Source organism: Onychostoma macrolepis, chromosome 03 (assembly GCF_012432095.1).
Source record: "Onychostoma macrolepis isolate SWU-2019 chromosome 03, ASM1243209v1, whole genome shotgun sequence".
Taxonomy (NCBI): Eukaryota; Metazoa; Chordata; class Actinopteri; order Cypriniformes; family Cyprinidae; genus Onychostoma; species Onychostoma macrolepis.
Window position 1 is genome coordinate 14,132,946 of NC_081157.1, and position 27,038 is coordinate 14,159,983.

Consider the following 27,038-nt stretch of genomic DNA (forward strand, 5'->3'; position numbering starts at 1 on the left):
GGGCTTGCCATATATTTTGGCGGGCTTGCCATACTACTTGGCGGGTTGGCCGCATTCTCTGGCGGCGTGCTTCTCGGCGGGATCGCCGTGCTTCTCGGCAGGATCGCCGCGCTTCGCTGCGTGCTTCGCGGCGGGATAGCCGTGTTTCGCGGCGTGCTTCTCGGCGGGATCGCCCATGGCTGTCGAGTCTCCGTCACAATGGGCTGGTGCGGGCGGCGAACTCCATCTTCGGTGTTGGTCTAGTCTTCTGTTACGTGGTGGTGGTGCTTGAAGGAGGGCAAGGAGACAAAGGCTAGGAAATCAAAACTTGTTTACTGAAGAACATGAATAAACATCACATCACCATAACATTCTTAAGACTAGACAAAGGAGAGAACAAAACTGAATGCTTATAAAGGAAACCGGAACCAAAGAGCAAACAACATAATCAGAATCAGGTGGAGACAATCAAACGATAATTAACCAAATGAGGACAGGAACAAACCAAATGAGGACTGGGGCAGACAGACATGTAACAGAGGTGGAGTTCCTGTCAATTTGACTGGTTCTACGCCTGTCAAAAACCCGCATTCATCCTTGTCTTTAGCCCAAATTGGATGATTCTGTAAGAAAGCATACTCAGGAGTGGTTGAATTATTGGTAGAAACTTGTGCTGAGGAAATTTTTATGCTATCAGATTCTGAGGACATGTCTAAAGTTAGATGTACTTGTCTCAGTAGATCCATGCCTAGAATTGCACCTGTATTTAATGCAGCACATAGCAATTTTGTAGTCAGAGTTTTCGGGCCTAATTGTACCTCTATGGGCGGGGTTTCATACAAAACAGAATCTTCACCTATTACACCAGTTAAACAAAGTTTAGTTTTCTTGTACGGGATGTTTAAATCTTTAGCCAATTTTGTAGGAATTACTGTAATTTCTGCACCTGTATCAAGCAAAAAATCAATCTCTTTCTCTTGTATGCTACCTTTCACAAAAATTATTTTGTCATTGTGATGGATTACAGGGGAAAGGTAGCTACTCACAGCCCCAACAATTAGTTTTTTTTCTGTTCTTGTTGTGCTCTTAGAAGAGCCTGAGCAAGCTGTCCTAAAGTTTCAGTGGACACTAGCGGAACTACTTCAGGGTTGTAGGTGGGCTGAGAAGGAGCAGAATTATGCATAGTATTTCTTCTACTATCTTGCAACTTCTTCCTACACTCTTTCTCCCAGTGTCCTAATTTTCCACAGTAGTTTCATTTGCCTTCTCTTTTAGGCCATCTATTGTCTTGATTCGTTGTGCTAAACGTGGCTGCTGCTACTCTCACTTTTGCCTTAACATCAGCATCTTGTTCCCATGTAGCTAACCTGTCTAGGTTACTTCTGAGAGTTCTGTTAGACCGGGGGTTCTCAACCTTTTGCAAGCTGGGCCCCCCCCAAAGCTGGTTCATTGCAGTCCCCACCACCTTGCATAGATAGATAGATAGATAGATAGCCATAGGCTATTATTTTTAGGCCCACATTATTATTATTATTATTATTATTATCATCATCAGTAGCGGTAGGTAGGCCTATTATCATTACTAGGCTATTGTTATAATTGGCAGTAGCACCAGACTTCTAATGTGAGCTTGCAGACATTATTATTATTATTATTATTATTATGAGTAGTAGTAGGCCTATCATCATTACTAAGGCTATTGCTATATAATTATATGAGGTTACATGCTTTATTGTTGTTGCTGTTATTATTATTATTATCATTATCAGTATAGGCCTATTATCATTACTAGGCTATTGCTATATTTGGGAATTGGCACCAGACCTCTGATATTAATTTATGCTTTATTGTTGTTATTATTACTAGGCCTAATAGTAGGCATCATCTGCATTTTTTACAGAAGCTTGCAGGTAGGTGATGTTAATGTGAGACCTGAGCCTGCTTTGCCTTGCAAAGATCCTCAATTCTTGGCTCAATGTTTGATAAACATAGCCTCAAATCATCCTCGATTTGTGCACGATTGCGGTATTTCGTTTTGAGTGCAGTCATTTTTGAGAATCCTGCCTCACACAAATATGTCGACGCGAAAGGAAGGAGAATCTTCAAAGCGACATCACAGAGTTCAGGATATTCCTGCATCGATGCTGCCCAGAATGACGAAAGAGAGCAGGAGCTAAAGAGTTCCTTCAGTCTACTGTCACTCTTCAGCTCAATAAGCTGTTCCTGCATATCAATTGATAGCTCGTTTGCTGTGCACACAAACGGATCTCGAACCCACGCAAAGAGCGATAATCCTCTTTAAAGTACGTCGCAAACTGTTTACTCATTGCTGACAGGTGCTCAGGCGCTGATTGAAATAGGGAGGAGAAATCGTGTGGCGTGCCTGCATCAGTGATAAAGTCTGCAAGGCTGGGGAACATGTCGCAGTTCCTCGACTGATGCGGCCATGCCAGAGGTCTAGTTTTTGTGTGAAGGCGTGCACTTTGTCTGCAAGGAGCAAAATATGAGTTTCGCGGCCTTGCAAAGACAGGTTGAGGCCGTTCAAGCGGTCAAATATATCGACCAAATAGGACAGAGACGCAAGCCACATAGTGTCATCCAGATGCTTTGCCAGATCTGATCTGATTTCTGTCAAAAACCACTTCACCTCCTCTCGCAGCTCATACAACCGCTGTAACACCCGCCCCCTGGAGAGCCAGCGAACTTCAGTGTGCAGAAGCAGCTGTTCGTGCCCTGACCCCATCTCCTGGCAGAGGACCCCAAACAAGGGAGAGTTTAGCGGCCGTGATTTGATGAGATTTATCATTTTCACTGATTGGTTCAGCACGGAGTCAAAAAGAACCGGCATTTTTTTAGCAGCTAGTGCTTCGCGATGGACCATGCAATGTGTCCATTTCACAAGTGGAGCTACTTGCTGAACGCGAGCAGCTAGGCCACGCTCACGCCCCGTCATTGCCTGCGCACCATCCGTGCAACGCATCGGTCCCAAGCCAAACCATTTTCACGGATAAAAATATCAAGGACATTGAAAATGGCTTCTCCTGTAGTATGCGACTGAAGAGGCCGGCAAAACAGGACATCCTCCTCAATCGCCTTGTCCCGCAGATACCTGACATAGGTGAGGAGCTGTGCCTGCCCAGCAATATCAGTGGATTCGTCCAGCTGCAGCGCATAGTAAGGACTCTTTTTTACGAACTCTATCAGTTGCTCTCTGATATCATTGGACATTTCTACAATTCTCCTAGCGATGGTGTCATTGGACAGTGGTACTGCACCGAGTTTGGCTGCTCATTATTCTGCACACGTCTTGCGCTGCCGGCAAAATGAGAGTCTCGGCGATTGTATGCGGTTTACCCAATTTACCGATTCTTTTGGCCACTACATACGATGCCTCCAAACACTGTTTAGACACAGTGCTGTGCACTGAAATGGTTGCCTGTTGCTGATGGAGGCCATCAAGCTTTCTTTTAAAATATTCAGCTGGTTTATTTTAATGCCAGCATGCTTTGTTTCGAGGTGCCTTTTTAATTTGCAGGGCTTCATACTGTCGTTTGCCAGCACCTCGGCACACACGACACACTGAGGTCTCAGATCAGCCGTGACTGTAAACCCAAACTGCAGGTATGCTTCATCGTACCTTGAGCTTTTGCAGCTGGTGGTGCGTCGGTTGGCTTGTTGGTCCTCACAAGAAATTTCTCCATTTTTGTTATGTGTTTTCAATAAAGTTTAGGCAATATGTAACTGTGTGTGTGGCTATGTTGAGAGGCGTATCAGGGGCTAATCAGTCGGGACTTAGGCACGATCTTTAATTAAACAAACTAAATAATTATTTTGCAGACAATTCAGATTTTATTTTAATACTTAACGATTGTAGTGTGTGTGTGTGTGTGTGTGTGTCTTAGTCGCGTGGGTAGTTTTAGCTAAGTGTACTGCCTAGCAGTTAAAAAAATGACTGGCTAGGGCTGAGATTTGATCTAATCTTTAACAAGAATGTTTGTGGGTTTAGTCTTTAAAAGACTGTTGGGGTTTTGTAGTAAAGGCCTATGTAAATCGAGATTGATAACAGACTAGCGAGAGCTGGCACAAGCGAACTTGGCAAGAGACTAGACTAGAGTGAATGGAGAGCTATGTCGTCAGTCAATTTAAATGCAGTGATTTATTTTTGTGTGAGAGTTAGTGAACAATTTACATTTACACCCGCTCTGTAAGCCAGGGTGGGAATGGCGGCGGCCATGCGCATGACCGATTCATTTGCAGCCTGGACGCGGAGGGGTGTGTGTCTCCTCTGCTCTGACTGCTGCGCGACGCTACTGAGAGACTGACCGCCTGTGAGTGCTTCTGGACGGAGAGGGGCTCACGTTTTATACATTTGCAGCCTCTGAAACTTCTGTCCGTCATAAAAATTAATTCGGATGGTTCGATTTTCTGCATTTTCGCATCCGTAGCAAATATTTTGAGGGTGTTTTTGACAATTGAGAGCCACGAAATAGCGAATATGAAAAAACGAATACGACAGTTTCGGACTCGGTCAGTGCAAGGACCTTAAACTTTTGAGGCTCGCGCAGCTTCTAGGAGAAATCAAACAAATGAGCGCCGTTTTCTGAAGTCTATGAGCGCAGCACACAAATAAACTAAATTGACATACTGCAGTTAAATTTCAAAATGTGGTGTTTTATATTTATAACATTTGAATACAGTTCAGCAACATACATCACACGACCTGACGACCAAGAGAGCTGACAATTGACCATCACTTAATTTACCATCACCTCATGATTGAAAATGTGACACTGATTTCATATGACAGTTCAACAAACAAGTTAATAATATTAAGTCACTTACATTTTAGACGAAATAATGACTGTTTTGGTCTATTTTAGCGAAAATAGATCCGATGAATCCAAACAAAGATCACAGCATAGCGCACCTCACAGCAACACTCAATCGTGTTTTGAATGATTCAGTGTTTTGAACGAATCGGTTGAGTCAAAGATTCAATGACCCATGCACATCTGTCTCATTCTTGATGAATCGGCCGTTTGAGCGAATCGTTTGAATGAACGACTCAATGACTCGCTTAATAAAACCGCCTATCACCTGCATTTGCGCTCACTATCGACAAACCAATCAAATTTGTTCAAAACTCTTTTTTTTTTGTTTTTTTAAATCAGTCCAAACACATTTAAATTTTTATTCAGGAGTTATGTATATACAAAACTATAACTTTTTGTGACAGTAGTTTAGTGAAAAAAAAAAATTGCAATTTTGCAATCAGAGTTTTTTTCCCTCCCATCCTGTAGCCTACTCGCGCCCCCCCGGGAGAGTGTCCGCGCCCCACCAGTTGAGAACCACTGTGTTAGACCAAGTTGGATCTAGGAATGGCAATGCTTTTCTGTAGTTGGCTACAAGACCAGATGCGGACTAGGGGTCCCTTGTCATCTAGCACACTTTCAGGATCATCCACTATTCCACTGTAAGTTACAGTTGACTGACAAAACCTTTCAGTGTATTCACTCACAGTTTCTTCTTTCCATTGCACACAGTTAGTGATTCTGGACCAGTCTATTTTGGGTCCCATGATATTCTTTAGAATTTTCAAAACACCTTCTCTCAAATCGCCTTTACTGGCATGTTGTAGTTCAGAAGTAACAGCAGACTCAAAACTGTTAAATTCAGATTCAGTTAGAATTTGTGACATCAGCTGTGTGACTTCCGTTAATGACATGTCGTGGAGACTCATTTTGCTGATCAATGCTCTTCTAAATTAAGAAAACTGTGTGCGTGCTGAGGGTAAGCTCTGGGATAGTCTCTCTATATCTTTAGGTCCTAGCGCTTTGGCAACAGTTTGTACTTGGACAACAGAAGAGTTGGGAGGAACACTTTAAATTCCCTCAATTCCCTGAGATCTTCTCCTAGCGCCACATACCTTCACTGAATCTACAGGCCCATCAGTTACATCTCTTTCAAAGAAAGCTTGTAAGTCAGGATAATTGTTATCCAGCTGACTAACTTCTTCCACATCAGTTTTTGCTGAAGCTTTGTTGTGGTTCAATTTCTTAGTCAAAGAGGATACTCTAGCACGGAGCTCTTTGTTCTGTTCCTCTAGCTCTGAGTTACGCTGAGACTGTTGTGTAGCTAGCGCTAAACCAAATTCTCTGTGGCAGCAGATTATGCCTTTCAGATTGTTCTTGTGAATACATGCTCCTAATACCTTTTTACACTCATCTACAGACAACGTCTTGTCTGGATGGATCTCATATTTCTGAGTTAGTTCTTGTCTAACTTTCTCAGTGACTATTAGGTTCATTTGCACTCCTAACAGTGATTTGAATTCACTATCTGACCACAAAGGAGTTGCGAGACCACCTTTTTCAGTTGTGGGGATCAGTCTAGCATTCTTTCTAAACATTTTGTGAGTTTCTTTGTTACCACACAATCAAAAACACTAAAACTTCTCTGATCAACAGAGGGTACGCTTGTTAACACAGATCAACTATTGTTAACCTTCCCTGCCTGAACAGAGGATAACCAATATTAGCACCTAATGCTAATCTTCCCTGCCTGAACAGAGGATAACAAATATTAGCACGTGATGCTAAATCTTCCCTGCCTGAACAGAGGATAACCAATTCTTCCCTGCCAAAACAGAGGATAACAAATATTAGCACGTGATGCTAAATCTTCCCTGCCTGAACAGAGGATAACCAATTCTTCCCTGCCGGAACAGAGGATAACAAATATTAGCACGTGATGCTAAATCTTCCCTGCCTGAACAGAGGATATCCAATTCTTCTTTGCCTGAACAGAGGATAACCTTCATCTCTAAAAAGAAATATTTAGAGGATAACTTAGTTAACCAAACCCTACAGCTGTCTGTTAACCCTCTGGGGTCTGAGGTCATTTTGGGGCCCTTGAGATGTTTTGACATGCCCTGATATTTGTGCTTATTTCAGATACTTAAAACATACTATTGACCAACATGTAATTTTATTTGTATTCAGCACAAACTGTGCTACAATAATATGTGACCAAGATGGATGTACATGTTTGCAGTTTTTAGAAAAAAAAAAATTATGCGTGGTTAGTAAGTTTTGGGGACAAAAAAGTAGCTGAAATAAGGCCTTAAAATCCACACTAAATAGTCCTGAACAAGACTTTGGAGTAATCAGTCTTGTAGGCTAGAATATTTACTTCAAAATTATGTGAAAATCATTCTGCTTACTCATTCACAGAAAACAATATATTGATTTAAAATTTTCAAGACATGTTTTGTGATCGAGGGTCTATATGCGAGGGAGTGGCAATGGCCATGAATATTAAGTGAGTCTCACCTGAGAGACAAAGGGCCCTCCCCTGATGGCCCATCAGTGTGACTGTGAGGCAGGTAAGAGAGAATGTGAGGAGATTGAAAAAAAGGGTTTTTTAAATTATTTGTATATTATTTACAACACAGTATAATCAAAACATACATAATGAAGGTCAAAGACATATTATTGTGCACACTGATCTAACCACAGAGATGTGAACTGACTTTGAGTCATTCCTGCAACAGATTCTGTTCAACAAGTAAATCATACCTGATATTTACGTGTGTTATTTAAGTGTTTCTACTTTTTTCCATGGATTCAAGAAGAAAAAAACACAATCAGTAGAAAAGGAGCTTGTTTTAAAATAGAATATCAGTGTAGTTGAACATCTGATGTTGAAACCAGTTTGAAGAGACATCAGGATTCATCTGGTGCTGGTATCTGATTCAATAAAATACAAAAAAAAAAAAACCATTTGTGAGCATGTTAATATCAGGAACATCTGTATGATATTAATATATATATATATATATATATATATATAGGTTTTGACCATAGACTCACACATGCTTTGTACTATCATAAAAAAAGAGAAAGAAATCTTATATCTGAGAAACAAATTATTATTGTTTAGCACGTTATTAAAATCTATTTCTGAACAGAGTAGGCTATTAATAATAAACATGTACTAAACATACTTAGACTCGTAGCATTCATCATGTTACAGTGTACACTCATATTACTTTTATTGTTTTATATAGAGCATGAAAACATCATCGCGCCGTATGAAATTTAAATACAATGAATTGCCTATCATATTCAAAATATTTTACACTATTTCAAACACTGTAGTCAGGAATTATAGTTTGGGAAAAACCCAACTATGATTTTGTAGTCATATAGTCTAGTATGTATGATTTTATAGTAGCCTATGATATGATTATGTAGCCACAGACTCAAGCAAGCTTTGTACAATAAAAGGATGTACTTTGTACTATAAAAAATGATATTTTATATCTGAGAAACGAATTATTATTGTTTAGCACGCTAATAAAATATATTTGTGAACAAAGTATTAATAATAAACATGGTCTAAACATTCTTAGATGCGTAGCATTCATCATGTTGTCTTTGGGAAAAACCCAACTAACTGTTAGTAAATTGTTCAAGTTTATGTCACAATAACACAGTAACTAATGCAAAAAAAGAAACATTACTTACTCATCAGATTGAGCTCCTCTTCTGGATGAAATCGTGTTCTTCTTTCGAGGGAAATCCTGCCTTTTCTCAGTGCGAACAGTAACAGTAGCCTCGATGAATCTCCTCACTCTTTGTTTGTGTTGGGCGTTTGCACGTGCGCACGTACCACGCGGCTATTTACATATGAACAGCGCGAGCCGCGTGGGGGCGGGGTCACATTAGAGATAATGAGTCAGACGGGACAGATTGAACATCGTGTTGGTTTCATACGGATTACTTCATCACAGAATGTTTGTTTTCGATGAGATGACTTGCTTCATTTCAAAGTAGACACTTCAAGCTTTCTATAGATATAACTCCCATGTCTGTGTGTTGAGTATTTGCTGAGTTACAGTTCATTTTAGTGACGCGTTTCTAAAAACAGTTCACGGAGATGGAGAAGACAGAGAGCACACCCTGTTTGTTTTCTTTATTCTTCAAAAGCACAAAGTTTAGTTGTTATTATGAGTGTATACAAATAAAAGTAGACCCCTTACAGATTCGAATGGTGTATTGCTCTTATCTGTACGATCAAAAATGGCAGAGTAATTCAAGCTCATTTCGGCCTTATCAGGAAAATCTGCCTCAAAACGCGTATACGCGTTTGTTGACCCCAGAGGGTTAACTCTTCTCTGACGGCGCAGAGGATAACAAATTTGTACTGGTCTTAAAGGTTCTTTTGGATAGAGTGACACTCACCAACCCTTGGTTGTACAGAAAGATTCAGTCTGGAACGAAGTCAGATCTTTGTTGAACTTGAAGTTTCAATCTGGATTCAGGTGAGGAGCTCTATCCGGGTCATGGCACCAAAACTGTTGGAAACTTTTTTCCTCGTCGAAGCAGAGACCAGGAGATGTTGGGATATCTTTCATACAGAGGTTACTCTTTATTGAGAACTCGCTGTGCGTCGCTGCAGTCATCCAAGTCTAACTAAAGCAGTGATACATTGTAGTTTATATACATTTAAGGGGCAGTGCTTGGGAATGGAAACAAAGCACCTGGGTGACGACCTTAAACAAAGCATACAAATGAAATATTCAGGTACAGCAACCTGCTCCATTCAACCACTCCTAATCCAATCAGCCTAACTGCCCAAAGATTGGGGCAGGGGCACCAAGAGCCATTACAAACAAAAGGTGAGAGTCTCCGTCATCTGGCTCATTTGACTTACAATAAGAGAACAGGAACTGACAGGAACCTCTTGCTACAAACTTTGTATATCACAATCGTTCATCTGATGTTCATCTCATCTTCACCATAAATGCTAAATACAATGTATATAACTTCTTCAGTTTGTATACGGTTACATTGGAACCTAAATTTAACATTTTACAAATTTGTAATCCAACATTGCCTTCTCACCAAGCTGTTTGCCTATTGTCCTGTAGCCCATCCCAGCCTTGTGCAGGTCTACAATTTTGTCCCTAGTGTCCTTAGACAGCTCTTTGGTCTTGCCCATAGTGGAGAGGTTGGAGTCTGATTGATTGAGTGTGTGAACAGGTGTCTTTTATACAGGTAACAAGTTCAAACAGATGCAATTAATACAGGTAATGAGTGGAGGAAAGGAGGGCTTCTTAAAGACAAACTAACAGGTCTGTGAGAGCCAGATTTCTTGCTGGTTGGTAGGTGATCAAATACTTATTTCATGCAATAAAATAGAAGTTAATTATTTAAAAATCATACAATGTGATTTTCTGGATTTTTAGATTCTGTCTCTCACAGTTGAGGTGTACCTACGATGAAAATGACAGATCTCTCCATTTTTGTAAGTGGGCAAACTTGAAAAATCGGCAGTGTATCAAATACTTATTTGCCCCACTGTGTATATATATATATATATATATATATATATATATATATATATATATATATATATATATATATATATATGGGAACACTTTACAATAAGGTTCATTAGTTAACATTAGTTAACAACATTATTTAACATGAACTAAGAATGAACAATACTTCTACATCATTTATTAATCTTAGTTCATCTTAATTTCAGCATTTACTAATGCATTATTAAAATCTAAAGTTGTGTTTGTTAACATTAGTTCATGCACTATGAACTGACATGAATAAACAATGAACAACTGTATTTTTATTAACTAACGTTAACAAAGATGAATAAATAGTGTAATCATTGTTTGTTCATATTAGTTAATACATTAACTAATGTTAACAAATGACACCTTATTGTAAAGTGTTACCATATATGTGTATATATATATATATATATGTGTATGTGTGTGTGTGTGTGTGTATATATATATATATATATATATATATATATATATATATATATATATATATATATATATACACATATATGGTAACACTTTACAATAAGGTGTCATTTGTTAACATTAGTTAATGTATTAACTAATATGAACAAACAATGATTACACTATTTATTCATCTTTGTTATATTAGGGGTGGCACGGTACATGTATTCGTACCGAACCGTCACGGTACAGGCGTCTCGGTTCGGTGCATGAGGTCTTACGACGAATACAGGCAATTCACCCCCAATCCAGAAGGGGGCGCCCGCAGTAATGCAACGCTGTTTGATAACCGCCAGCAGAAGAACAGCGAATGCCATGAGCTGCGCACTTGAAAACAAAGCCCACTAGACAGTGACCATGTGCTGATTCTGAACGCGTCTCTCACGTTGACTGACAAGGGAGTATACTTTAAAGGCTTGCGCACTCAACTGTTTGCGAAATGGAGCTTTGTGCTCGAGTATCCTAACGTTACCTCTCTCAGTCGGCACAAATCCAAATATTGCATAATATTTCCATATTTGCGATGTAACGTATCTGAATGCGCGTACTTCAGTCGCGTTCCAACGGTGACACAGAGGCGTGCGCGCTGATGTTTGGCTCAATTAATTTTATTTTGATAAAGTACCAACTGCGTTGTCAAGTTAGCAATGCTGGAACTGATGTGTTTTGTGTGTTTGTGTGTGTGTGTGTGTGCGTGCGTGCGCGCGCTCCGGCGCGATCACTTCAACTGTTTCCTTATACCAGCAGAATCAACTTTAACCCTCTGGGGTCAACAAACGCGTATACGCGTTTTGAGGCAGATTTTCCTGATAAGGCCGAAATGAGCTTGAATTACTCTGCCATTTTTGATCGTACAGATAAAAGCAATACACCATTCGAATCTGTAAGGGGTCTACTTTTATTTGTATACACTCATAATAACAACTAAACTTTGTGCTTCTGAAGAATAAAGAAAACAAACAGGGTTTGCTCTCTGTCTTCTCCGTCTCCGCGAACTGTTTTTAGAAACGCGTCACTAAAATGATCTGTAACTCAGCGAATACGTCACACAGAGACATGAGTAATATATCTATAGAAAGCTTGAAGTGTCTACTTTGAAATGAAGCAAGTCATATCGAAAACAAACATTCTGTGATGGAGTAATCAGTATGAAACCAACACGATGTTCAATCTTTCCCGTCTGACTCATTATCTCTCTAATTTGATCCCACCCCCGTGCGGCTCGCGCTGTTCATATGTAAATAGCCGCGTGGTAAGTGCGCACGTGCAGACACCCAACACAAACAAAGAGCGAGGAGATTCATCGCGGCTACTGTTACTGTTCGCGCTGAGAAAAAGCAGGATTTCCCTCGAAAGAAGAACACGATTTCATCCAGCAGAGGAGATCAATCTGATGAGTAAGTAATGTTTCTTTTTTGCATTAGTTACCGTTTTATTGTGACATAAATGAACAGATTTACTAACAGTTAGCTGGGTTTTTCCCAAACGACAACATGATGAATGCTACGCGTCTAAGAATGTTTAGACCATGTTTATTATTAATACTCTGTTCACAAATAGATTTTAATAGCGTGCTAAACAATAATAATTAGTTTCTCAGATATAAAATATCCTTTTTTATAGTACAAAGTACATCCTTTTATTGTACTAAGCATGCTTGAGGCTGTGGCTACAGAATCATATCATAGGCTACTATAAAATTATACATACTAGACTGTATGACTACAAAATCATAGTTAGGTTTATCCCAAACTATAATTCCTGACTACAATGTTTCAAATCGTGTAAAACATTTTTAATATGATCAATATCTTACGGTGCGATTATGTTTTCATGCTCTATATAAAACAATAAAAGTAATATGAGTGTACACTGTAACACGATGAATGCTACGAGTCTAAGTATGTTTAGTACATGTTTATTATTAATAGCCTACTCTGTTCAGAAATAGATTTTAATAACGTGCTAAACAATAATAATAATTCGTTTCTCAGATACAAGATTTCTTTCTCTTTTTTTATGATAGTACAAAGCATGTGTGAATCTATGGCTACAAAACCTATATATATATATATATATATATATATATATATATACAGATGTTCCTGATATTAACATGCTCAGAAATGTTTTTTGTTTGTATTTTATTGAATCAGATACCAGCACCAGATATATCCTGATGTCTCTTCAAACTGTTTTCCTCTGAGAGCACTGTACCAACATCAGATGTTCAACTACACTGATATTCTATGTTAAAACAAGCTCCTTTTCTACTGATTATGTTTTTTTTCTTCTTGAATCCATGGAAAGAAGTAGAAACACTTAAATAAAACCCGTAAATATCAGGTATGATTTACTTGTTTCACTTGTTGAACAGAATCTGTTGCAGGAATGACTCAAAGTCTGTTCACATCTCTGTCGTTAGATCAGTGTGCACAATAATGTGTCTTTGACCTTCATTATGTATGTTTTGATTATACTGTGTTGTAAATAAAACACAAATAATTTAAAAAACCCTTTTTTTCAATCTCCTCACATTCTCTCTTACCTGCCTCACAGTCACAGTCACACTGATGGGCCATTAGGGGCCATTAGGGGAGGGCCCTTTGTCTCTCAGGTCAGACTCACTTAATATTCATGGCCATTGCCACTCCCTCGCATATAGACCCTCGATCACAAAACATGTCTTGAAAATTTTAAATCAATATATTGTTTTCTGTGAATGAGTAAGCAGAATGATTTTCACATAATTGTGAAGTAAAGTCTTGTTCAGGACTATTTAGTGTGGGTTTTAAGGCCTTATTTCAGCTAAATTTTTTCCCCAAAACTTACTAACCACGCATAATATTTTTTTCTAAAAATGCAAACATGTACATCCATCTTGGTCATGTATTATTGTAGCACAGTTTGTGCTGAATACAAAAAATTACATGTTGGTCAATAGTATGTTTTAAGTATCTGAAATAAGCACAAATATCAGGGCATGTCAAAACATCTCAAGGGCCCCAAAATTACCTCAGACCCCAGAGGGTTAAACACATATTGTCTTATTAATAATCACCGTATAAAGGTCTGCTTTTATTTGTGTACACTCACAATGAAAACAAAACAGATTATTTATATATATATATATATATATATATATATATATATATATATATAACATGTAATAATATTTAGTATTTTCACATCTAGATGGAAATTTAAAATTTTTAATTTGCACTACTGTCTGTTAAATGAAAAGAAACTGAGCATAGTAGATTCCCCCCCGTTGTACCGAAATCGTACCGAACCGTGACCCCCGAACCGAGGTACGTACCGAACCGTGACATCTGTGTACCGTGCCACCCCTAATATATATATATACATATGCATATCGCTTGTCTGCTGCATTTCAGCCTACTTTTAAAAGCATCTTATTTTTAAATGCTTCAGTTTTAAACCCCCCTGGAGCCAAGCCTGCTCTTCTCACCTTTATTCATAGGGTGGGGGAGGTGAAAGGTGGTTTTGCCAGTTTACAACGTGACACAAACGACATTAACAATTGTGAGGCTAGTTCTTGCTATTTCAAAGGTTCTGAAAGTCGTAGGGGGTTGGGGGGGCCCAAACATGCACCTAAATGAAAATTCTTGGCCGAAGCCGAACAAATGAAAAAAGGCTGAACACAGTTTTTCGCGTTTTCCCCCATGTACTTTGCCATTTTTTCACCATTGCATGAATTAAATACCCTTTGCTTTTTATTGTTTTGTCTTGCTTTTCAAAGAAAAAAATCAATTGCACAACAACAGTTTTCAAATATTTACTTAACACTGAACATGTTTTAACATTAAAGGACAATTAAACCTAAAATTAATAAGTTAGTAATATATGGCCTATATATATATTGCTATACAAATACATTCAGTCTTGAGCAGAAGAGAATTCTTTTAACATATTAGAAAATATTTCAGATCCCACAGATACAAATATATTAGGCCTACAGATTTGAACACTATGTGTGAATGTTATAATAAATGTATAGCTGTTGTAATTATTATTATCATTATTATTGTCTTTTTTTTTTTTTTTTTTTACAGAACAACAGTACAATTACAATGCTAACATTTATGAATGTTGATGGAGCTTTTATTTTAATTATTATTCTTTTTCTTTTCTTTTTTTTTGACAACAGCAGATTTATAAATGATTTTCTTATAGGATCTTGGGAAGATGTTTGTTGCACGTTTCACATTGTCACATCCATGCCTTGTAAATATTCATAAAAATATTACTGAGCAAGTAATATTTTGCAGCGCTACAAGCTGGCATTGCCAGGGTTCAAAGTCCAATGCGCAAAGAATATCTGTGCTGAAACAGTGTTACTCGTCTGTTGGGCAGTAATATTTTTATGAATATTTACAAGAATACGTGCAATTCGTGCGTGTATTACAAAACATAATGTTCTGCAACTTTTAATTGAATCATGAATCACAAGCCACACCCACTTTCCAAGATGGCAGCCTATCTTTTGTTCTGTTTAGTGTTTGTTTGTTTTAACTTGTTTTAAATTTGTCTTTTCAATGGATTTTAACATCCTCTCTAACAAATTTGTTTGCTTTTAACAAAGTTTGGTGAAAACCATTTGAAAAATTGTGGTTTACCCCACAACTTATTAACTATTGTGTATCTGAGTTGGATAACTATTTCAGGTGCTGTGCATAATAAGCCTAGCCCTTCAATTATTAATCTGCTGCTGTGGGGTTTGTTTTTTGCCCGAAAAAGCAGTACAGGCCTACTGTTTTTTTTTTTGGACTAGGAGTAGGGCGTTTGCCTGGATTTTTGTGTTCATCTACTTTTGGTGTAAACCTGCATCACTCTGCCTGCACCAGCTACAGTCCGGGTCTACACTAAATACAGCCTGGTCTCCTGATCCAGCCACAGTCTGGGTCTCCACCAGCTACAGACTGGGTCTCTGGCTGTAGCCTGGGTCTCCTTCAGCTACAGCCTGGGACTCTACCAGCTATAACCTGGTTTCATCTACTGCCTGGCCTACATTCCGCCAACTACAGCCTGGGTCTCCACTAGCTATCAGCTATAACCTTGGGTCTCTACTAGCTACACTCCAGCTACCCTGCTCTGTGGTGTGCAAATTCCATCATGACGAGTATGATTCTTGCTTTTCTGTCTTTGCTCTGTCTGCCTAAAATATCAGAGTATGAAGTGCACCGGGAGGTCCAAATGAGCGACTATAATGTTTCCTTAAATGCACTTTATTTGTTACCACGATCAAAGGTTACTGGCTATGCACAGCACTTGGTCGGCAGTCAGGGGGGCTGGATGGATGAAATGAGCCTGGCTTCACAACATGGAAACTTGAAATATCTTTTAAGCCTGTTCCTTTTAAATGACTGTTTTATTCCATCAAAAAACTCTTGGCCCAAAATCACAATGAGTGGTGACTCTAAAAGTTGCAGAAAGCACTGTCTTAATACACGTATGTTGAAATGTATTATTACACTTATGTTGCTGATGTCAGGAAATGTGCAACCTAACCCAGGTCCTGGGACCAATATGATATCGTTGCAAACTCCTGCTGATTTTCTAAATAGGTCTGGAATTGGTTTTGTGCACATAAATGTGAGAAGTGTATTGCCAAAAATCGATATGGTCAGAATTTGGGCCAAATCGACAAATGTTGATATTATGGTGTTATCTGAGACATGGCTGGGTAGATCCACTCCTAATAGTTATATTTATATGGAGGGGTATAATATATTTCGTACTGATCATCGTGCTAAAGGTGGAGGAGTGGTGCTCTATGTAATTAAGAGAGGTCTTAAAAAAACATTTTAAATGATTTACAGTCGGGTTTTCGTAAAAAACATAGCACTGCCACTATGAAAGTGTTAAATGATTTCATAAGTGCTATTGATTCTAAGGAATATTGTGTTGCGTTGTTTTTAGATCTTTCAAAGGCGTTTGACACAGTTGACCACTATGTCCTGGTTCAGAGATTGGTGGATATTGGAATGTCTCCAAAAGCTGTCAAATGGTTTAGCAACTGTTTTAGTTGCCGAACACAAAGTGTTCAGGTTGATGGTGTGTCCTCAAACTCATTACTTATACAAAATGGTGTCCCCCAGGGGTCCATTTTGGGTCCCATTTTATTTAATATTTATATAAATTACTTGTGTCAGAATGTAACAAAAGAAAAGTGTCATTTTTATGCGGATGACACCGTTTTGTATAGTTCTGCCTCATTCTTAACAAATGCCTTAGAAGATCTACAATCTGCTTTTAACTTTATTCAGAAGAATCTTCATAAAATGAGACTTGTATTAAACTCAGACAAAACCAAAATAATGTACTTTTCTAAATCAAGGAAAACAGACGATGCTTGTCAAATTGTTACATTAGATGAGAAAGTAATTGAATGAGTATCAGTCTATAAATATCTTGGTTTCCTTTTAGAAGAAAGTTTGTCCTTTAAGCAGTATATAGAGTGTTTAACAAAAAAACTTGGAGTAAAGTTGGGTTTCTATTATAGAAACTCCTCCACCCTTAGAAATAAAGGCTGTTTCTCTTTTAGTGCGAGAAAAACACTTATACGAGCAACATTTCTGTCAATGCTGGACTACGGTGATATTTTATATATGCATGCAAATCAATCTTCGTTGAAAATGCTGGATTCAGTATATCTACTACTTCTAGTTTTCGTACTCATCATTGTAGCTTGTATGAGATGGTTGGTTGGCTATCTTTGCACAATCGCAGGCTAGAGCACTGGTATATTTTTCTTTTTAAGGCCATACTGTACAAACTGCCTCCTTATCTATGTTCTCTTCTGACTCTTAAAGTCACTGCCAGGAAATGTAATCTTATTACTTAAGTTTAAAATTATGATAAAGGACTATCTGAGTACTAAATGCACATGTGCTGTCACTGAGCGTTGCTGGTAATTATGTTGAAATGATGTTGAATTGCCAACTGTCTTTTTCTGTTAAATGTTGTTGTTTTCACTGTATATTTTTTTAATATGGAACTTTAGTCTGCTGTCTTGGCCAGGACTCCCTTGAAAAAAAAGAGATTCTGAATCTCAATGGGATTATTTCCTGGTAAAATAAAGGTTAAAAAAATAAAAAATAAAGAAATTATAATAATAATAATTAAACTGTTTAATTTTAAACAGCTCCTAAATCTGTGAAACGTTAGGAGTAGTGTAGAGGACTCCTAAGTCACTAAGACCAAATCACAACTATCCTAAAATGGCTGTTGCCAGCAATCTGCCTTGGAATATAAACATTTTAGAAACATTTGACGATAATGAGCTTTTAAAAAGGTATCACCTTTAGGGTTTTGGGGTTTTCCCAACCTTTTCCTTTGATTTATATCCTTTTCATTAACCAGTTGTGCAAAAAGTAACAGCTGTTCTTGCGTCCAGTTTGGTTTTCTTTATGTTTGCATGTCTTACTATCAGCTATGATTATTCTACTCTGTTAATTAAAAGGAGGTTTATATGCATATCCGCTACGAGAAGCATACATGTAAGAGGCTAACAATTAGCTAAACATATACTTGTTTTATTGACCATATGCACAGAGCGCTATTTAGAACTTCCGGATAAAGATAAGCCAGCTCGTAATCTTTTGGTGAAGCTCATTTTATATGTGCTATATATATAGGTAGAGACTCTCACAGAAACCCGTAAATAATGATTGGGGAATTAACATACGGTTTCATATTATTAAAGAACATATAATTTTATATGCAGAGTCTGGTAATCCCAGGAAAGTACTAACGTAAGTATAACTGTGCATTTAAATGCTGCCAAATAAACACTCTCCTAACTGTTTAGGCAGTTAGGCTAATCTCTTAAACAACGTCTTAATGGTATTCTCGATAATCAATATCTTACCTTCATAGCCATGAACACATTTTTTAAAATCTTATAAAATTTAAAAACATTTATTATTTCTCAACTCAGTGAGGTAAAGTTCCCATTATTAAAGGTTCACTTTTCATTCATGAAGACGACATGAAGAAATATGCTAAAAACGTGTCTCTGTGAAAAATAGACTTTTTAAGATGAAAATGAAATTACTGTTGTAACCAAGAGATGGCAGTAGAGGATCACTCATTGCCTGCAGCTGCCATTTCAACTAAGTTTTTCACGTCTTTTGATTTATTATAAAATAAATATTATAACAAATTTAGTACTTTATCACATTGAAGTATAAAGTATAGCAAGTGCAGGAAGTCACAAAGTCACAGCCTATAATGCTGAATTATTTAAATACCTATATAGTCAAATACAAATTAAATAAGTTGGTATAACAAATAAATAATGCATTCAATATTTTGAAATGTTTAGATTTAATTTAATAACTAGGCTACATCGTACCCACAGACCTGTAGTTTTGTTAGTCTGAATTTTGTCTGAATCACTTAATGCACAGCTTTATTTTGACATCAGCTCCTCAGATGATTCATTCTGTTGCCACTGTCAATCATAGAAATGACTCGCGGAATGATTTAACGGATTCCCTCGCGTAAATTTAACATTCACATTTTGTCATTCCTGAAACGGAATACGTGGAAGTTTGGTCATTTTAGACAAACAAAACTTTTCTCCTAATTGTGAATGGATTATGTAGAGAAACCAAGCAAAGGGTGCTCCTCACAGTACACTTGACCGGAAATGACTTAGCTGGCTTATCTACAACCAGGAAGTAACCATGCATAAGGTCAATTAGTGACCTTAGCCTGCATTTTAAAATCTTTATTTGAATGTGGCAATGAACATTATTTCTAAACCTTTATTTAAATATGGCAACATAATATTGTGCTCTACAATATGTCTATGAATAAATCTCTTCCAGAGACTACCAGCCAATCACTGTGAGCATAGTTAGTAAGCATGCTGACATCATCCATAGCAACGAGGTCAACCCCGACCTTATTTACTCTTAGCTTAAGACTTCTGTCTATTCCTTAGTAAAAGTTTGTCTCAGCAGCTTTGCCAATAGGTTTTAAGAGAAAACTCTTAGCTAAAAACTATTACTGCTACTTAGGAGAACTATTAGTGGTAAGATAAAATGTTTTGTGAATACGGCCCCCGGTGATTAAGTTCACACATCTATGCAAATGTAAGTTTAGAAAATTAAAGTTTCTAAGCAGTTGTACACATCCAATGTTTTGTCTTTTGTTCTTGTTGTTTTTTTGTTTTTTTTTAGATTTCAGGGCCTGTATTCATGAAAAATCTTAGTGCTAAGAGTTGCTCCTAGTAACAAAATTCTCAGAAAATTCTTAGAAATGTTGGTGTTTCCTCTTAAAATTAAAGAAAAGATCCTAGTAAAGAAAAAAGTAATTCAAAAAGCATCTTAACCATTAAAAGAGGTCTTAAAGGGATAGTTCACCCAAAATTGAAAATTCTGTCATCATTTACTCACCCTCAAGTAGTTCCAAACCTGTATGAATGTCTTTTGTTCTGCTGAACACAAAGGAAGATATTCTGAAGAATGTGGAAACAGAGCAGTTCTGGGGCACCATTGACTTCCATAGTATTTTTTCCTACTATGGAAGTCAATGGTGCCCCAGAACAGCCTGGTTACAAACTTTGGACTCCAAACAATTGCTTATAAATCTGTCATTATGCTATATTATCACTAAATATTGGATTCATTCTTTTTGTCAACTTGTTTTCTTTCATTTAGGACTGGTTTTGTGTTTCTATTTGCATCTGATTAATCGTGAGGCCTCATTTATCCGAAGTGGGCCCCCTTTTGGGGAAAAATAATTTTATGAATAATTTTCACATTATGAGATAAAAATTATGAAAATTTGCAGTTTCTCACACTAGTGTGCTTTAATGATTAATCAAAGTTTGGTTTTAAAAGCTTTTATTTTGTACAAAATTTCAAAAAGTCACACTTGTGGTGTTCGGTCAAAATTACCGAACTCGAACAATTGCCCATAAATCTCTCATTTTACTATATTATCGCCAAATATTGGATTCAATCTTTTTGTCAACTTGTTTTCTTTCATTTAGGACTGGTTTTGTGTTTCTATTTGCATCTGATTAATCGTGAGGATTCATTTATCCGAGTGGGCCCCCTTTTGGGGTGAAAAAGCATTTTTATGAATAATTTTCACATTATGAGATAAAAATTATGAAAATTGCACGGTTTCTCACACTAGTGTGCTTTAATGATTAATCAAGAAGTTTGGTTTTAAAAGCTTTTATTTTGTACAAAATTGCAAAAAGCCACACTTGTGGTGTTCCCGGTCAAAAATGACCGGACTCCGAACAATTGCCCATAAATCTCTCATTTTACTATATTATCGCCAAATATTGGATTCAATCTTTTTGTCAACTTGTTTTCTTTCATTTAGGACTGGTTTTGTGTTTCTATTTGCATCTGATTAATCGTAGGACTCATTTATCCGAAAGTGGGCCCCCCCCTTTTTGGGGTGAAAAAAGCATTTTTTATGAATAATTTTCACATTATGAGATAAAAATTATGAAAATTGCACGGTTTCTCACACTAGTGTGCTTTAATGATTAATCAAGTTTGGTTTTAAATGCTTTTATTTTGTACAAAATTGCACAAAGTCACACTTGTCAAAAATGGCCGGCCATTGAAAGTGAATGGGGAAGAATGAAAATAAGAGAAACAACTACCGTAGTATTCAGGAGCATGTTGTGCTTGCAAACATAAAGGCCTTGGACCTGTGCGTGTGTGGATGCATGTATACTCACGCTATCACACACACACACACACACACACACACACACACACACACACACACACTGCAGCGCACACACACACACACACATCTATGCATACAAACTATTGTGAGTATTACACCTATTTCATCCTACCCTGAACTGCATGCAATATGCTTTTATGATTCTGATATTATAACTCTCTCTCACACACACACACACACACACACACACACACACACACGCTCAAACTGCCTTGTCTTTGGCCTGCATTGACTTCAAAATAATATTTTTCCATCCTTTGACCAGAACGTTACATCAACTTCAGCTGGTCCCTCAAAATCAGAAGATTGCTCCTCTTCAGTTGTTGCAAGGTTTTCAGCTTGTTCAGTGATGTTTTCCTCTTCCAATATATCTTGCAATGCATCTTCACTGTAAGATTCATCTTCAGTTGTCCCTTCCTAGGCATTTGTATGCTCTAGCATTTATTTGTAAACTTTTGTCTACTCTGTGAGAACACAAAGCCTCAAAACCTATTGTCATAATGTTTTTTCTAGAATGTGGTGAAAGAAAAGATTCTTTTGAAGTCAGTGCAGGCTAAAGACAAGGCAGTTTGAGCATGTGTGTGTGTGTGTGTGTGTGTGTGTGTGTGTGTGTGTGTGTGTGTGTGTGTGTGTGTGTGTGAGAGAGAGAGTTATAATATCAGATTCATAACAGCATATTGCATGCAGTTCAGGGTAGGATGAAATAGGTGTAATACTCACAATAGTTTGTATGCATAGATCTGATATTATAACTCTCTCTCTCTCTCTCACACACACACACACACACACACACACATGCTCAAACTGCCTTGTCTTTAGCCTGCACTGACTTCAAAAGAATCTTTTCTTTCACCACATTCTAGAAAAAACATTATGAAGTTTGGTTTACAAATAGTAGACAAAAGTTTACAAATAAATGCTAGAGCATACAAATGCCTAGGAAGGGACAACTGAAGATGAATCTTACAGTGAAGATGCATTGCAAGATATATTGGAAGAGGAAAACATCACTGAACAAGCTGAAAACCTTGCAACAACTGAAGAGGAGCAATCTTCTGATTTTGAGGACCAGCTGAAGTTGATGTAACGTTCTGGTCAAAGGATGGAAAAAATATTATTTTGAAGTCAATGCAGGCCAAAGACAAGGCAGTTTGAGCATGTGTGTGTGTGTGTGTGTGTGAGAGAGAGAGAGAGAGAGATAATATCAGATTCATAAAAGCATATTGCATGCAGTTCAGGGTAGGATGAAATAGGTGTAATACTCACAATAGTTTGTATGCATAGATGTGTGTGTGCATGTGTGTGCGCGCGCGCGTGTGTGTGTGTGTGTGATAGCTTGAGTATACATGCATCCACACACGCACAGGTCCAAGGCCTTTATGTTTGCAAGCACAACATGCTCCTGAATACTACGGTAGTTGTTTCTCTTATTTTCATTCTTCCCCATTCACTTTCAATGGCCGGCCATTTTTGACAAGTGTGACTTTGTGCAATTTTGTACAAAATAAAAGCATTTAAAACCAAACTTCTTGATTAATCATTAAAGCACACTAGTGTGAGAAACAGTGCAAATTTTCATAATTTTTTATCTCATAATGTGAAAATTATTCATAAAAAAAGCTTTTTTCACCCAAAAAATGAGGTGCCTACTTTCGGATAAATGAGGCCTACGATTAATCAGATGCAAATAGAAACACAAAACCAGTCCTAAATGAAAGAAAACAAGTTGACAAAAAGATTGAATCCAATATTTAGTGATAATATAGCAAAATGAGAGATTTATGGGCAATTTCTTGGAGTCCGGTCATTTTTGACCGGGAACACCACAAGTGTTACTTTTTGCAATTTTGTACAAAATAAAAGCTTTTAAAACCAAACTTCTTGATTAATCATTAAAGCACACTAGTGTGAGAAACAGTGCAAATTTTTATAATTTTTCGCTTAATATTGTGAAAATTATTCATAAAAAATTTTTTTTTTACTCAAAAAATGAGGTACCTACTCTCAGATAAATTAGGCTTACGATTAATCAGAAGCAAATAGAAACACAAAACCAGTCCTAAATGAAAGAAAACAAGTTGACAAAAAGAATGAATCCAATATTTGGTGATAATATAGCATAATTACAGATTTATAAGCAATTTTTTGGAGTCCGGTCATTTTTGCCCGGGAACACGACAAGTGTGACTTTTTTCAATTTTGTACAAAATAAAAGCATTTAAAACCAAACTTCTTGATTAATCATTAAAGCACACTAGTGTGAGAAACAGTGCAAATTTTTATAATTTTTCGTTTAATATTGCGAAAATTATTCATAAAAAAAAAATTTCACTCAAAAATGAGGTACCTACTCTCAGATAAATGAGGCTTACGATTAATCAGATGCAAATAGAAACACAAAACCAGTCCTAAATGAAAGAAAACAAGTTGATAAAAGAATGAATCCAATATTTAGTGATAATATAGCATAATGACAGATTTATAAGCAGTTGTTTGAGTCCGGTCATTTTGACCGGGAACACGACAAGTGTTACTAGTTGAAATAAAACCCACAAAAAAATCCGAAAATTAAAAAAAAATTTATGAGAAGTACTTATACCCTATGTGAACAAAGTCAGTAAGTTTGAGTCCAATGCGATAACGTTAACTAGTATTTTCGGAAAAAAGAAAATCTTCTTCGGGTCAATTTGACCCGAACACAACCAGAGGGTTAAGGTCCAAAATTGTTAGGAGTATGGATGAGGACTTTTAAGGGGCTTAAGAGTTTCTTTAGCAGCGGAGAAAATGGACGAAACATGAAGAGGGAGAAGAAATGTGTTGCACACAATGCATGACAGTAAGTTAATAAGACGCTACACATTAGATTGTGCAGGGATAATGTTTGGGACTGATCTTATTAAAGACATGCTAACATCTCCGACACCGTGCTGAAATGCCATAGCACCAGAAATGGACGTAATCACTACATTAACATATTTGGCAACTGGAAAAATGCAACTATGCAGCAGTGATGATTTGGGTCTGTTACAGCATTTATGTCGCTGTTCATTTCCTATAAAATACGTTAAGTATGACAGCGTGGTAAATAAAAATAAAGAATATATATATATATATGTGTGTGTGTGTGTGTGTGTGTGTGTATGAGAGAGAGAGAGATTTTTTTTTTTAAACCACATATTTATTAACTACACAACTTCAGGTATAAAACCCACAAATAAAAAACACATAGAATTACTCAAATTCTTCAACAAATTGTAATGTATCATTTTCAATCCAACACAAAACATTTTATACACTCCAAACCTCTTCAAACTTTTCCAAATTCTTCATATGAGAGTAGAAAATAAAATCATGTTTTATATTTTATATTTCCTACTAATATAAACTGCCATTTTGGCTTGACCCAAAATAAAATTTAACAACTGTCCTTTCCTCTTTTCTTTTGCAACATTTAAAACCAAAAATAAACACAATCATTGTATTTGCTAATGTTAATGAAATGTTTACAATCTCCAATAAAACAAACAAAGGTCTTAAATCTCTCACAATGCATAAAACAATGAAATATGGTTTCTCTTTGATCACAAAAAGGACAACAATCTAGCACATTTGGATTCAACACTGAGACAAAAGTATTTACAGCAACAATCCCATGTAAAATTCGCCATTAAAGATCACCCACATTTTTAGTCAATGGTGGTTTGTAACAAAAGCCCCAAAAAGGTTTGACTTCAATCTCAGCACTTAAATGGTCTCTCCATAGTGTATCCATTCGTTTTAGTTTCTCTTTATTTATCACCTTCACACAAACTTTATATAAACTCTTTCCACCCATTGTATAAAAAATTATGTCTCTCAAATTCTCTGAGGTCATTAAAACATTTCATTTTCAATTACACTTTTAGAGATCACCATACAAGGAAAAAGATCCGTTTCATCAGGAAGCGCTTGACTTGACAAAAAGTCCCAGTCTTCTTCACTCAAATTTTCTCGCCACTTCTTTAACAAAAGATGGACTGTCCTTGTTGATTTAATTTCAAGTCTCTGCGCAAGTGCATCAGCATTGTCCAACGCGATACCAGTCACTTCTATTAAGACTTTCATTTTAACAACTTTGGCTTTTGTTAACATTTGCGTCAACCATAAAGTTGTATGTCCACAAACCTCCAGTCGAGCACCATTAATCAAAGGTTCTTCCAAAAACCAATACAGAGACTTACATGACATTGATCTTTTAACCTGTACCATACACCATGCTCTTCTTGCACTCTCATAAACGGAAGAAATAGACTTCAAATGAAAACTCTTACAATCTGTCCAAAAGATGTTTCTTCTAAAACCCCACCCTTCAACCTTACTTAAAAGGCAACAGGCTATTCCAGACCATGATATATTTGGACTATATAAAAACTTTTGAACAAACTGAAGCCTAAATGCTACTTTCCTACTTGTAAGATCAACAACCCCTTGTCCACCTTCTTTCTTCGGAAGATAAAGAACATTTCGTGGTAACCAATGTAATCTATCCCAAATAAAATGTATCATCTTGACCTGTATTTTTCCAAGAATCCCTTTCCGGAGGCTCTAAAACTGATAATCTGTGTATATAATAAACCTCACCAACTTCGCTTTCTTTTTCCACACTCTGACCTTCATTAGACCCACTTTCAACATTTGTAACCTTTAACACGTTTCTTTCAGGACAAGCGTCTACCAAGTGCCCCACCTTCCCGCATGCAAAGCATTTCATACTCTCAGTTGTTGCAAAAATTACATAATCAAAACTATCAACTTTGAATTTAAAAGTAATATTCAATTCATCAATATCACTCCTCAAAATCATATGCACTTGTCTGACACAACGACACAACGTGCTTCAACAATGGAGATTTGCAGCCTAGGGGGATTTTCTTAAATGCAGAAACCAACTGTCCATATCGGGATAATTCGCGTTTCAGCGCTTCATCACTAATAAATGGGGGCACATTAGAAAGCAACACTTTTCTCGCTGGATTCACAAGTGGAAAAAACTTAATCAAACTACCATTGAGGACTACCCCATTTTCACAACAACACTTAAGTAGACAGACCTTTGAAAAGGGAAAGGACTCCACAGTCTCGCTGCAATTCACACTCCACTCACTCAGCAAACGCCCAGTCATGCGCACACACGAGAGAGAGAGAGCACGGTAAAACAGGAAAAATTACGCCTGTAATTTCAAAGTGAAGGCTTATAATAAACCCTACTCTTAAAAGCGCTCTTTTATTTCCTTCTTGGACAACCAACCAATCACAGTGTCATCGCTAGCAATGGGGTCAGCCCTGCCTCCTCACTAAGATAAAAGTTTTTGTCTTTTCCTCGCTCAGAGTTGCTCTCAGATTGGTCCTGAATCACTTTTAAGCTAAGACTCCTAGTTAGAAATTTTTACGCTAAATTAGGAGCTCTCTAAAAGGATTCTTAGACTCTTTAGGAATA